The following is a 12,080-nucleotide window of genomic DNA, read 5'->3' as shown; positions in this document are numbered from 1 at the left end:
ATAATGACAGGATCAAATTCACACATAACAATATTAACCTTAAATATAAATGGGCTAAATGCCCCAATTAAAAGACACAGACTGACAAGTTGGATAAAGAGTCAAGACCCATCAGTGTGCTATATTCAGGAGACCCATCTCACGTGCAAAGACACACATAGGCTCAAAATAAAGGGATAGAGAACGATTTACCAACCAAATGAAAAGCAAAAAAAGCAGAGGTTGCAATTCTAGTCTCTGATAAAACAGACTTTAAACCAACAAAGATCAAAAAAGACAAAGAAGGGCATTATATAATGGTAAAGGGATCAATGCAAAAAGAAGAGCTAACTATCCTAAATATATATGCACCCAATACAGGAGCACCCAGATTCATAAAGCAAGTTCTTAGAGACCTACAAAGAGACTTAGACTCCCACACAATAATAGTGGGAGACTTTAACACCCCACTATCAATATTAGACAGAGGAACAAGACAGAAAATTAACAAGGATATTCAGGACTTGAACTCAGCTCTGGACCAAGCAGACCTAATAAACATCTACAGAACTCTCCACCCCAAATCAACAAATATGCATTTTTCTCAGCATCACATCGCACTTATTCTAAAATTGACCACATAATTGGAGGTAAAACACTCCTCAGCAAATGCAAAATAATGGAAGTAATAACAAACAGTCTCTCACACCATAGTGCAATCAAACTAGAACTCAGGATTAAGAAACTCATTCAAAATCACACAACTACATGGAAACTGAACAACTTGCTCCTGAATGACTACTGAGTAAATAATGAAATTAAGGCAGAAATAAATAAGTTCTTTGAAATCAATGAGAACAAAGAGACAACATACCAGAATCTCTGGGACACAGCTAAAGCATTGTTTAGAAGGAAATTTATAGCACTAAATGCCCACAGGAGAAAGGGGGAAATATCTAAAATCGACACCCTAAAATCACAATTAAAAGAACTAGAGAAGCAAGAGCAAACAAATTCAAAAGCTAGCAGAAGACAAGAAATAACTAAAACCACAGTAGAAATGAAGGGGATAGAGAAACAAAAACCCCTTCAAAAAATCAATGAATCCAGGAGCTGGTGTTTTGAAAAGATTAACCAAATAGATAGACCACTAGCCAAAATACTAAAGAAGAAAAGAGAGAAGAATCAAATAGACACAGTAAAAATGATAAAGGGGATATCACCACTGATCTCACAGAAATACAAACTACCATCAGAGAATACTGTAAACACCTCTGTGCAAATAAACTAGAAAATCTAGAAGAAATGGATAAACTCCAAAACTATACCTTCTTAAGAATAAACCAAGAAGAATTTGAATCCCTGAATAGACCAGTAACAAGTTCTGAAATTGAGGAAGTAATTAATAGCCTAGCAACCAAAGAAGCCCAGGACCAGAAAGATTCATAGCCTATTTCTCCCAGAGGTACAAAGAGGAGCTGGTACCATTCTTTCTGAAACTATTCCAAACATTAGAAAAAGAGGGACTCCTCCCTAACTCATTTTACAAGGTTAATATCATCCTGATACCAAAACCTGGCAGAGGCACAACAAAAAAAAGAAAATTTCAGGCCAGTATCCCTGATGAATATCAATGGAAGAATCCTCAATAAAATACTGGTAAATCGAATACAGCAGCACATTAAAAAGCTTATCCAAAATGATCAAGTCAGCTTCATCCCTGTTATTCAAGGCTGGTTCAACATATGCAAATCAATAAACATAATCCATCGCATAAACAGAATCAATGACAAAAACCAAATGATTACCTCAATAGATGCACAAAAGGACTTTAATAAAATTCAACAACCCTTCATGGTAAAAACTCTCAATAAAATAGGTACTGATGGAACATATCTCAAAATAGGAAGAGTTATTTAGGATAAACACTCAGCTAATATCATACTAAATGGGCAAAAAATGGAAGCATTCCCTTTGAAAACCGGCACAAGACAAGGATGCCCTCCCTCATCATTCCTACTCAACATAGTATCGAAAGTTTTGGCCAGGGCAATCAGGCAAGAGAAAGAAATAAAAGGTATTCAAATAGGAAGAGAGGAAGTAAAATTGTCCCTTGTTTGCACATGACATGATTGTATATTTAGAAAACCCCACTGTCTCAGCCCAAAACCTCCTTAAGCTGATAAGCAAATTCAGCAAAGTCTCAGGACACAAAATCAATTTGCAAAAATTACAAGCATTCGTATATACCAATAATAGACAAACAGAGAGCCAAATCATGAGTGAATTCCCATTCACAATTGCCACAAATAGAATAAAATACCTAGGAATACAACTTACAAGGGATGTGAAGGACCTCTTCAAAGAGAACTACAAACTACTGCTCCAGGAAATAACAGAGTACACAAACAAATGGAAAAACATTCCATGCTCTTGGATAGGAGGAATCAGTATCATGAAAATGGCCATACTGCCCAAAGTAATTAATAGATTCAATGCTGTCCCCATCAAGCTACCATTGACTTTCTTCACAGAATTATAGAAAACTACTTTAAATTTCATATGGAACCAAAAAAGAGCCTGCGTAGCCAAGACAATCCTAAGCAAAAAGAACGAACCTGGAAGCATCACACTACCTGACCTGAAACTCTACTGTTAGGCTACAGTAACCAAAACAGCATGGTACTGGTAATAAAACAGATATATAGACCAATGGAGCAGAACAGAGGTCTTAGAAATAACACCACACATCTACAACCATCTGATATTTGACAAACCTGACAAAACAAGAAATAGGGAAAGGATTCCGTATTTAATAAATAGTGCTGGGAAAACTGGCTAGCCATATGTAGAAACTGGATCCCTTCCTTACACCTTAGACAAAAATTAATTCAAGATGGATTAAAGACTTAAATGTAAGACCTAAAACCATAAAAACCCTAGAAGAAAACCCAGGCAATACCATTCAGGACATAGGCATGGGCAAAAACTTCATTGCCAAAAGCAATGGCAACAAAAGTCAAAATTGACTAATGGGATCTAATTAAACTAAAGATCTTCTGCACAGTGAAAGAAACTTTCATCATAGTGAATAGCCAACCTACAGAATGGGAGAAAATTTTTGCAATCTATCCATCTGACAAAGGGCTAGTATCCAGAATCTACAAAGAACTTAAACAAATTGACAAAAAACAAAACAAAACGAAAAAACAAAAACAAAACAAAAAAAAAAACCCCATCAAAAAGTGGGCAAAGGATGTGAACAGATACTTCTCCAAAAGACGACATTTATGCAGCCAACAATCGTATGAAAAAAAAGCTCATCATAACTGGTCATTAGGGAAATGTAAATCAAAACCACAATGAGATACCACCTCATGCCAGTTAGAATGGTGATCACTAAAAAGTCAGGAAACAACAGATGCTGGAGAGGATGTGGAGAAATAGGAATGCTTTTACACTGTTGGTGGGAGTTTACACTCCCACCACAATTAGTTCAATCAGTTCAACCATTGTGGAAGACAGTGTGGCGATTCCTCAAGGATACAGAATCAGAAATATCATTTAACCCAGCAATCCCATTACTGGGTATATATCCAGAGGATTATAAATCATTGTACTATAAAGACACATACACACGTATGTTTACTGCAGCACTATTCACAATAGCAAAGACTTGGAACCAACCCAAATGGCCATCAGTGATAGCCTGGATAAAGAAAATGTGGCACATATATGCCATGGAATACTATGAAGCCATAAAAACGAATGAGTTAATGTCCTTTGCAGGGACATGGATGAAGCTGGAAACCATCATTCTCAGCAAACTAACACAGGAACAGAAAACCAAACACCGCTTGTTCTCACTCATAAGTGGGAGTTGATGAAGGAGAACACATTGACACAGGGAAGGGAATATCACACACTGGGGCCTGCCAGGGAGTGGGGGCTTAGGGGAGATATAGCATTAGGAGAAATACCTAATGTAGATGACAGGTTGATGAGTGGAGCTAACCACCATGGCATGTGTATACCTATGTAACAAACCTGCCCGTTCTGCGAATGTATCCCAGAACTTAAAATATAATAAAAAAAGAAAATCTAATATAAAATTACACTGCACATCGTTTTAATGCCTGCTTCCAAGATGTTTGCATTATAGTTGCATTATTTTAAAAATTTTTTCATCTCTAATCATTTTCTTTTCATTTTACAATTTCCCATATCTCTCCAAATGTGGCTGTCCAGCAGGGATATGTAAAATCACACTTACTTGATAGTTATTAGACACTTATTAAACATATTGGTATTTGAAAATTATACAGTAAGGCTACAGAAGAGAATCTTTAGAAGCAATTGTCCATACTGAGTAACAACTGTGTTTTTGTTTTAAAGTCTAATGACCTCTATTGACCTATTTAGAAATTAAATATAGAAATCAGTAAAATATTTGAGTGCAATAACCTTAAAACTCAACCAGAATATTATGAGGGTAAAATGGTTCATTTTATTGTATAGGTAAATGAAATTTGAGTTTTTGTATGAAACATCGTAATATCAGAAAGAGAAAATTTGTTTACCTATATGCAGAATTTAATTCACAATTTATTTGATATTTAGGCTCCTGCATTAAGTTAGACCTCAGTTTGATCATTATAGTGTCTATAAACATATTTATTATGCACATATACATATTTATTTAGTATTATAGATAATTGCTCATAACAGCCTCATTCCTGGATCCATTATAACCCTGTGATACCTTTAAGACCCCAAAATTGGGGAATCTCTAGGTATGGTAGTTAATTCAGGCAGGACACATTGAAACCACATGAGCAGATTTACTCAGCAATTCTTATAACCTTCAACCCTGTGCTTCAATCTTATTCTGAGTGTGACAGCATAAATCTTTGGCTCTGCAGCCAGGAAATGACCTCAACTTCAGATCTGGTGTTGTGCACTCACCTAACCCATCCTCTTGCCTACAGCCATGCTCCCTATCTGCTCTTGCCACACTACCCATGCAACTTACTTTTGGAGAAGTTTTCCTTGTGGATACATTGCAATACATGTATGTTTTATTACTCATCCTATGCCCATAGCAATCCAGTACATATCTTCTACCTGCTACATCCATGCTTTGCTAGTTACACTTATGTTCTGATTCTCGCCTATGGTTTTCTCAGTTCACCTGTTTTTACTTGTTTATATATACATATGTTTATATATATATATACACACACACACACACACACACACACACACACATATATGTGTGTGTGTATATAAAAACATACATATTCATGTGTCTGTGGAGGATTTAGGCATTTGAATTAAATGTCATTTTTGTGTTTGTTTTAGAAGTCCCTACTATAAAGTTGCATCTTTCTAATATTATTTGAATGCTAGAAATATTTTTAAATTTTTATTTTACTTTAAGTTCTGGGATACATGTGCAGAATGTGCAGGTTTGTTACATAGGTATATGTGTGCCATGGTGGTTTGCTGTGCCTATCAACCTGTCATGTAGGTTTTAAGCCCCACATGTATTAGCTGTTTGTCCTGATGCTCCTGATGCTCTCCCCTCCCCTCATTCCCTGACAGGTCCCAGTGTGTGTTATTTCTCTCCCTGTGTCCATGTGTCCTTATTTTTCAGCTCCCACTTATGAGTGAGAACATGTGGTGTTTGGTTTTCTATTTCTGTGTTAGTTTGTTGAGGATGATGACTTCCAGTTTCATCCATGCCCTGGCAAAGAACATGAACTCATTCCTTTTTCATGACTACATAATACTCCATGGTGTATATGTGTCACATTTCCTTTACCCAGTCTATTATTTATGGGCATTTGGGTTGGTTCCATGTCTCTACTAATGTAAATAGTGCTGCAATAAACATACGTGTGCATGTATCTTTATAGTAGAATGATTTGTATTCCACTGGGTATATACCCAGTAATGGATTGCTGGGTCAAATGGTATTTCTGTTTCTAGATCCTTGAGGAATCACCACACTATCTTCCCCAAGAGTCGAGCTAATTTACATTCCCACCAACAGTGTAAAAGTGTTCCTATTTCTCCACAGCCTCACCAACATCTGTTTTTTCTTGACTATTTAGTAACCACCATTCTGACTGGCATGAGATGGTATCTCATTGTAGTTTTGATTTGCATTTCTCTAATGATCAGTGATGGGTTGAGCTTTTTTTATATATGTTTGTTGGTCACACAAATGTCTTTTTTTGAGAAGTGTCTGTTCATATCCTTTGCCCACTTTTTGATGGTGATATTTTTCAGAGTTCTTTTTTAATTCAATTCAGCAAGAACAACACTTCTAAAAACCCTGCAATTGTGCTGTACTTATAAAAAAGTTTTCCTTCAGAAAAAGATTTCTGCAAGTGATCAATTGTATTTACCCTTCATGGTGCTAGGGCTCTCACTAGATGTGTCCTCTTCTAACTCATTTCTCCAAAACGCACCATTAATTGCACCTATTGGCAGAGGCATGCTGTCCTCAGGGCAAGCCTGATGAAGAGCTGTCCACAAGATTTACATGCTCCAAAATAGGTCTTTTAGATGCTTCCTGGTTTTAGTACCATGCTCATTCTCATCGTTTCTTTCACGCCTATGATGGGGAAATAAGTCTCTCTGGAACCACACCAGCTCCACTGGTCATGGGCCTTTTGGTTTCATAGTTGCTCCCTCATTCTAAATTAATTTCAGTCAAAATAAACTCCAATTTAACAATATCCATTAGAAAAAAAAAATGAATCTGGAGTTTAACCTTGCTGATACAATTAATGCAATTAATAATCTACTATTTGAAAAGCATTTAAAATACACCAAAATGAGCATAAAAAATAATGAGTTTCTCATTTGTGGAAAATGAAGTCAGAGGTTCCACATGAACCCTCTAGCTGAGCACATCTTGGAATTAACATATGAATACTGCCTCCTGCAAATGAGACTCAAATGTAAATAAGAATAATGTATTTATTTTGAAAAAAGTATGCAAAGAGCCATAACAAATAGATCATTTCACTTGCAGACCTCTTTTCCACTCAAGCAAATGGCTTTTGATTTAGAAACCTGACTTTCTTTTTTATACTACTGAGAAGCATTAGCTGACGTAATTTTTGATTATGTCTACCTAGGAATATCAAATTGCTTATAATCACAGAATTCATTGGTCTTTGTTTACTTAACTCAGATATGCTTCTTAAATATTCTTTTATCAGTGGATATGTCTTCTACTGCGGGTATTTTTGCACAGACTGGTTCCATTTTTCAACTGAACAGATTTATTTGGTATTTTATTAATTAAATTGGTGGCTGAGTTTGGGTGGCACATACTTGTGACCTCAGCACTTTGAGACATCCTGAGGTGGGAGGATCACTTAGGGCCAGGAGATTGAGACCAGTCTGGACAACAGAATAAGATCTTGTCTCAAAATAAATAGTCTTGGATGTGATTCTTTTGTTTGGAAAGGCATTTCAATAAGATGCTTCCCCTAAGTCAATATAAGGTCTTCCACTGTCTTTAGTTGCTGTCATGTTCTCTCTGATGCACAATGTTTTCTTTGAAACCAACTTGTCCCTAAAGTTCCGGAAATAATATATTTATGAAAAGATACTGCAAGACTTTTAAAATACTTATTTTGGTATAAATCCTCCATTATTCTTCATCTCCACAATATTGCATTTCAAATCAAAATCCTAATTGTATAAAAAAGAAAGTTTTTACTTTCTTTCATATTGCATTTTGTTTCACCAAAAATAATAATACCTTCAATTAATACTTATAATTATTTTATATCTCTTACAAGTAACAGGGAATTTAGAATTTCCAAATCTTTTTTTTTTCACTTTAAAGAGAGGAATGACGGGTGGTGGAAAGGATATGGGCTTGGAAAGGGAGTCTTTAAAGTCTGTAGTTATGACTAAGAGGATATAAATATGCATAGCTTTCGAAGGAAGACTATTTTTATATGTATATTAAAGCTTATACTAATTACATCAAGATTCAAGCAGAATTAATTAATATTGCCAATTCTGTTCACACCAGGCAATTTGAACTCTCATTCATTTAGTAAAAATTTACCAAGCACCTTTTAGGAAGTGTTCTAGGCACATGCGGCATATCAGGTGTTCTAGGTACATGAACAACACCAAATAAATAAATCCTTGCCCTTGTGAAGATTGTATTCTTATAGGTGAAGATAAACAATAAACAGAGAACATAATAAGCAAGTAAATTCTTAGAAGTTGATGAGTACTATGGGGGGAAAAATAAATTATATGCAGTAAGAGGAATCAGAAGTACTATGATCAGGGTCAGTGTATTAGTCACCTCAGGCTGCTATAACAAAATTCCATGGACTGAGTGGATTAAACAACAGAAATTTACTTTATTACAGTTCTAGAGGTTTGGAGTTCCAACATCAAGTTGCTTTCTGACTGTGTTCTCACATGGATGACACACACACACACACACACACACACAAAGTGAGAGAGAGCTCTTATGTCTCATCCTATAAGGACACTAAGATCACAGCCCCACTCTTACCACATCATTTAACCTTAATTATTTCCTTAGAAGCTCTATCACCAAATAACAGCCACATTAGGGGTTAGGACTTTAATATATGAATTTTGAGAGGACACATTTAGTCCATTGCAGGAAGCTTGCACTTTGAAATAGAGTGGTCGGGGTATGCCTTGCTGAGAAGGTATATTTGTGTACATTTTATAGGAGGTATGGGGGAGGCAGCCCAGGTATAAGGAGCAACTAGAGCAAAAGTATTAGGAGCATGATACGCAAGAGCATTAGAAGATCAGTGAGGCAGGAGCAGAATGAGTTTTAGGGAGAAAGGTAGATGAGCTTTGAGAGATATTGGCAAGACCAGATCATACATTACTTGGGTTTTCACCCTTTGAGAAATGAGACATTGGAGGATTGCTCTTCTAAGTCTTAAGTTTTAATATAGTCATTCAAGCTATGTTAAAAATAGACTTACGGGAAGGATAAGTGAAGAGTGACTAAACTATTTAGGAAGCTATTATTATGGTGGAGAGATGATGGTGCTTCAATGTGACAGAAGCTTGGTGGTGACACAGGTCACTGATGCTTTTATGACAGAGGTCATAAAAGTGGTCAGAATTTGAAACTATTTGGAAGCTAAAACCCACAGCATTTGCAACAAACTGGATGTAAACAGTATGAGAGAAAAAGAATTCAAGGAAAACTACAAGATTTTTGACCTAACCAACTTAAGGATGGAGTTATCATTAGGTGACATGGAGAAGCCTGAGAAACCTTCATAATTGGAACAGATTGGGTAGCAATGAGATAAAGAATTCAATTTGAGACATGTTAAGTTTGATATATCTGTTAGACATCCAAATGAGATTTCAGGTAGGCATCTGGGTATATAAGTATGCTGTTTAAGTGAGAGGTTTAGCATAAAGTTATAAATTAGAAAATTATTGTCATATAATATTTTAAAATATGAGACTCTATGTCACCTCCAAGAAAGTAAGTATAAAATAAAGAAGAAACAGTATGAAAATCACGCCCTGGAGCACTGTAACAGTAAGAAGTTGTGGAGAAGACAGCCATCCAAAGGAGGCAGAATGAAAGCAATCATTGAGGTAAAAGGAAAACCAAAATAATGTCATGCCATGGAAAACAAAGGAATAAAGCCTATCGAAGAAAAAGGCCTAATGAGCTGTGTCAGATGCTACCAAGATGTCAAGTAAAATGAAGACTGAGAAGTGATCATTAGTTCTAGCTATATGGAGGTCGGATTGGTAACCTTGATAATAGCAGTTTTGATGTGATGGTAGGCCATCGGCATCAAAGTCTGACAAGAATGAGTTCCAGAGACAATAGGAAAAAAATTAATATAGACAACTCTTCCAAGAAATTTTTCTGCCAAGATAAGTGGAGATATCAACATAGTTTGAAGTCACAGATGCCATAATTTTATAATGGATTGGAGTGGGACAGGGGAGAAAGAAAGGAGTCCAGGATGGCCTGAAGATTTGGGATACAACATCTGTAAGAAAGCAATTGTCATTCCCTGGATAAGAATACTGCAGAAATCGATTCAAATAGTAATGTCTATTAATAATATGCCATTGAACATATGAGTCTGAAATGTAGAGAAGAGGTTCATTAAAAATATTAGAGTTATCAGCAGAGAGGGTATCTAAAACCCTGAGGCTGGATAAATCACCATGGAGTAAGAAAATGGAAAATCGTAGCGCCAAGTTGCATCAGGAAGACAAAAAGAAATCAGCAGTGGAGACTGAGAAGGCATAATCAGGTGGGAGAGAACCAGAAGTTAAGTTTCGAAAAGTATTTCAAAGGATGATCAACTGTGTCAAAGGATGATGATAGTTCAAGTAAGATGAGTAACAGAGATCTGGCCTTAAGGTTTCAGTAACAGAGACCATTCATTGGTAATCTTGACAGAAGCCAGTGTGATGGAAAACTGGAGGTAAGAGTCTGACTGGCATGGGTTCAAGAGAGAATGGAAGAAAAATAATTGCAGACAGTAAGTAATAGCACAAACAACTCTCAAAAGAATCAGAGAAACTGAGTGAAGGCTGGAAGGAGAGGAAATGTTGAGATCTTGGTTTTGTTTTTCAGAGAAAAACATCCGCATGCTTGTATGCTGATGGGAAACATCCATTAGAGATGTGGGAGAGAGAGGAAAAAAGGGCTAGTTCTTTTTCTCCATGATATCTTAAGAGGTCCACCCCTTAATAAGGGTAAAATTTATTAGTTTCTATTGGAGTAAAAAGTTGTAGATATGCCCAGAGAGGAGATTAAGTATACAGGGGATTTTGCTAATGACAGACCATAAATTCCAAGTGTCACAGTGGAAGAACTTCAAGAATTAGGAAGAGATATGAGCTGGGCAGAAGAGAAAAGTGGCAGAATTCTCTGGAGATTAGAATAAAAGGGATGAGCATGGTCCAGATGTCTGGAGTTACATGAGATGACTTACATAAATATAAGTAAATTAAACAGTGATGTTAAGTCCTGGTGCTCCCAATGCAAGTATTAGTGATACAGTGTAGGCTCTGGGCTACAGAAGGCTGAGCATTATCTGGAAATCTCTTCTCTTTTGTATGTTTGTCAAGCATAGCTTGACATTTCGCCAAGCTGTGGTCTGACAGTGGCCTTTCCCTCACCCACCTTTTAGACTCCAAGCGTACTGCTCAGTTGCCAGTGCAGCAAGAGGGGACAGACTGTTTTTGTTTTCCCACGTCTTCCTGTCACTGCTTTAAGAAAACACAGCAGCTCTGCAGTGCTGTGAGATTTGTCCGGCAGCTCACGCTGCCTATGCTCTGAGCATTCACCTTTCACAGAGCTACTTATTTGGTAACATTCTTTTGGTACCTTTCAGAAGAGATTTTCATGGAAAATTCAAGGCGATTTCATTCCACCTTGCTGTGGTAAAATAGAATTGAGTCCTCAAATCAAGATCCCAAACTCCCATCCCGGCTCTACTGCCATGCCTACAAAGAAATCCAAGACTGATATAAATCCAGAGGATCTTTGCATGCTGCAAGGGAGATTCTCCACATACTGCCTTTTCACTCCTGTAACAAATGTTTAGAAACATTTCCTAGACAGCAGAGATGAGTGAACAAGAAAAGCAGTCCAAAACGAAGCATGTATGCCATGTATAAACACTTCACCAATGGTAACTGTACTGACAAACAATGTTATGCCCTGACAAAAATTTAAATGTAGTACAAAAGTCACTCTAAGAAGAATTCAGTGTTTCTACTCAGATATCACAAACTGTGTTTTTTAAATTAAACAGATATATTGTTAATTTGCTGCTTGGACTTACCAAGTGACTAAACATGGAGAGCAAACTGCTCAAGAAATTTCCTAGAAATGGAAAGAAAACTGTTTAAATTATAGTTCTAATTGGCCCCTTATCTGGGGCTGAGGGATTGATGAAATAATTATTAGTGTACATAATGGCAAGTTTTGTGTAAAGATAAAATGAAAGAGTTTTAATTAACTCCAACAAACTTTGACATATGCAAGTGCTTACTCCCTGAAGATTGATTTTCATTTT

The 12,080-nt window shown here is 36.5% G+C and overlaps 1 protein-coding gene across 1 annotated transcript in view; it reads left to right on the top strand.

The window, feature by feature from the left end:
• CNTN5 (contactin 5) overlaps positions 1-12,080 on the top strand; it is a 1,333,698-nt gene that overhangs the window by 1,237,030 nt on the left and 84,588 nt on the right. The gene's annotated exons all lie outside the window — the stretch shown is intronic.

This window comes from Papio anubis, chromosome 12 (assembly GCF_008728515.1).
Source record: "Papio anubis isolate 15944 chromosome 12, Panubis1.0, whole genome shotgun sequence".
Lineage (NCBI taxonomy): Eukaryota > Metazoa > Chordata > Mammalia > Primates > Cercopithecidae > Papio > Papio anubis.
The sequence above is the reverse complement of the archived record's forward strand: the minus strand, read 5'-3'. Positions and strand labels throughout refer to the sequence as shown.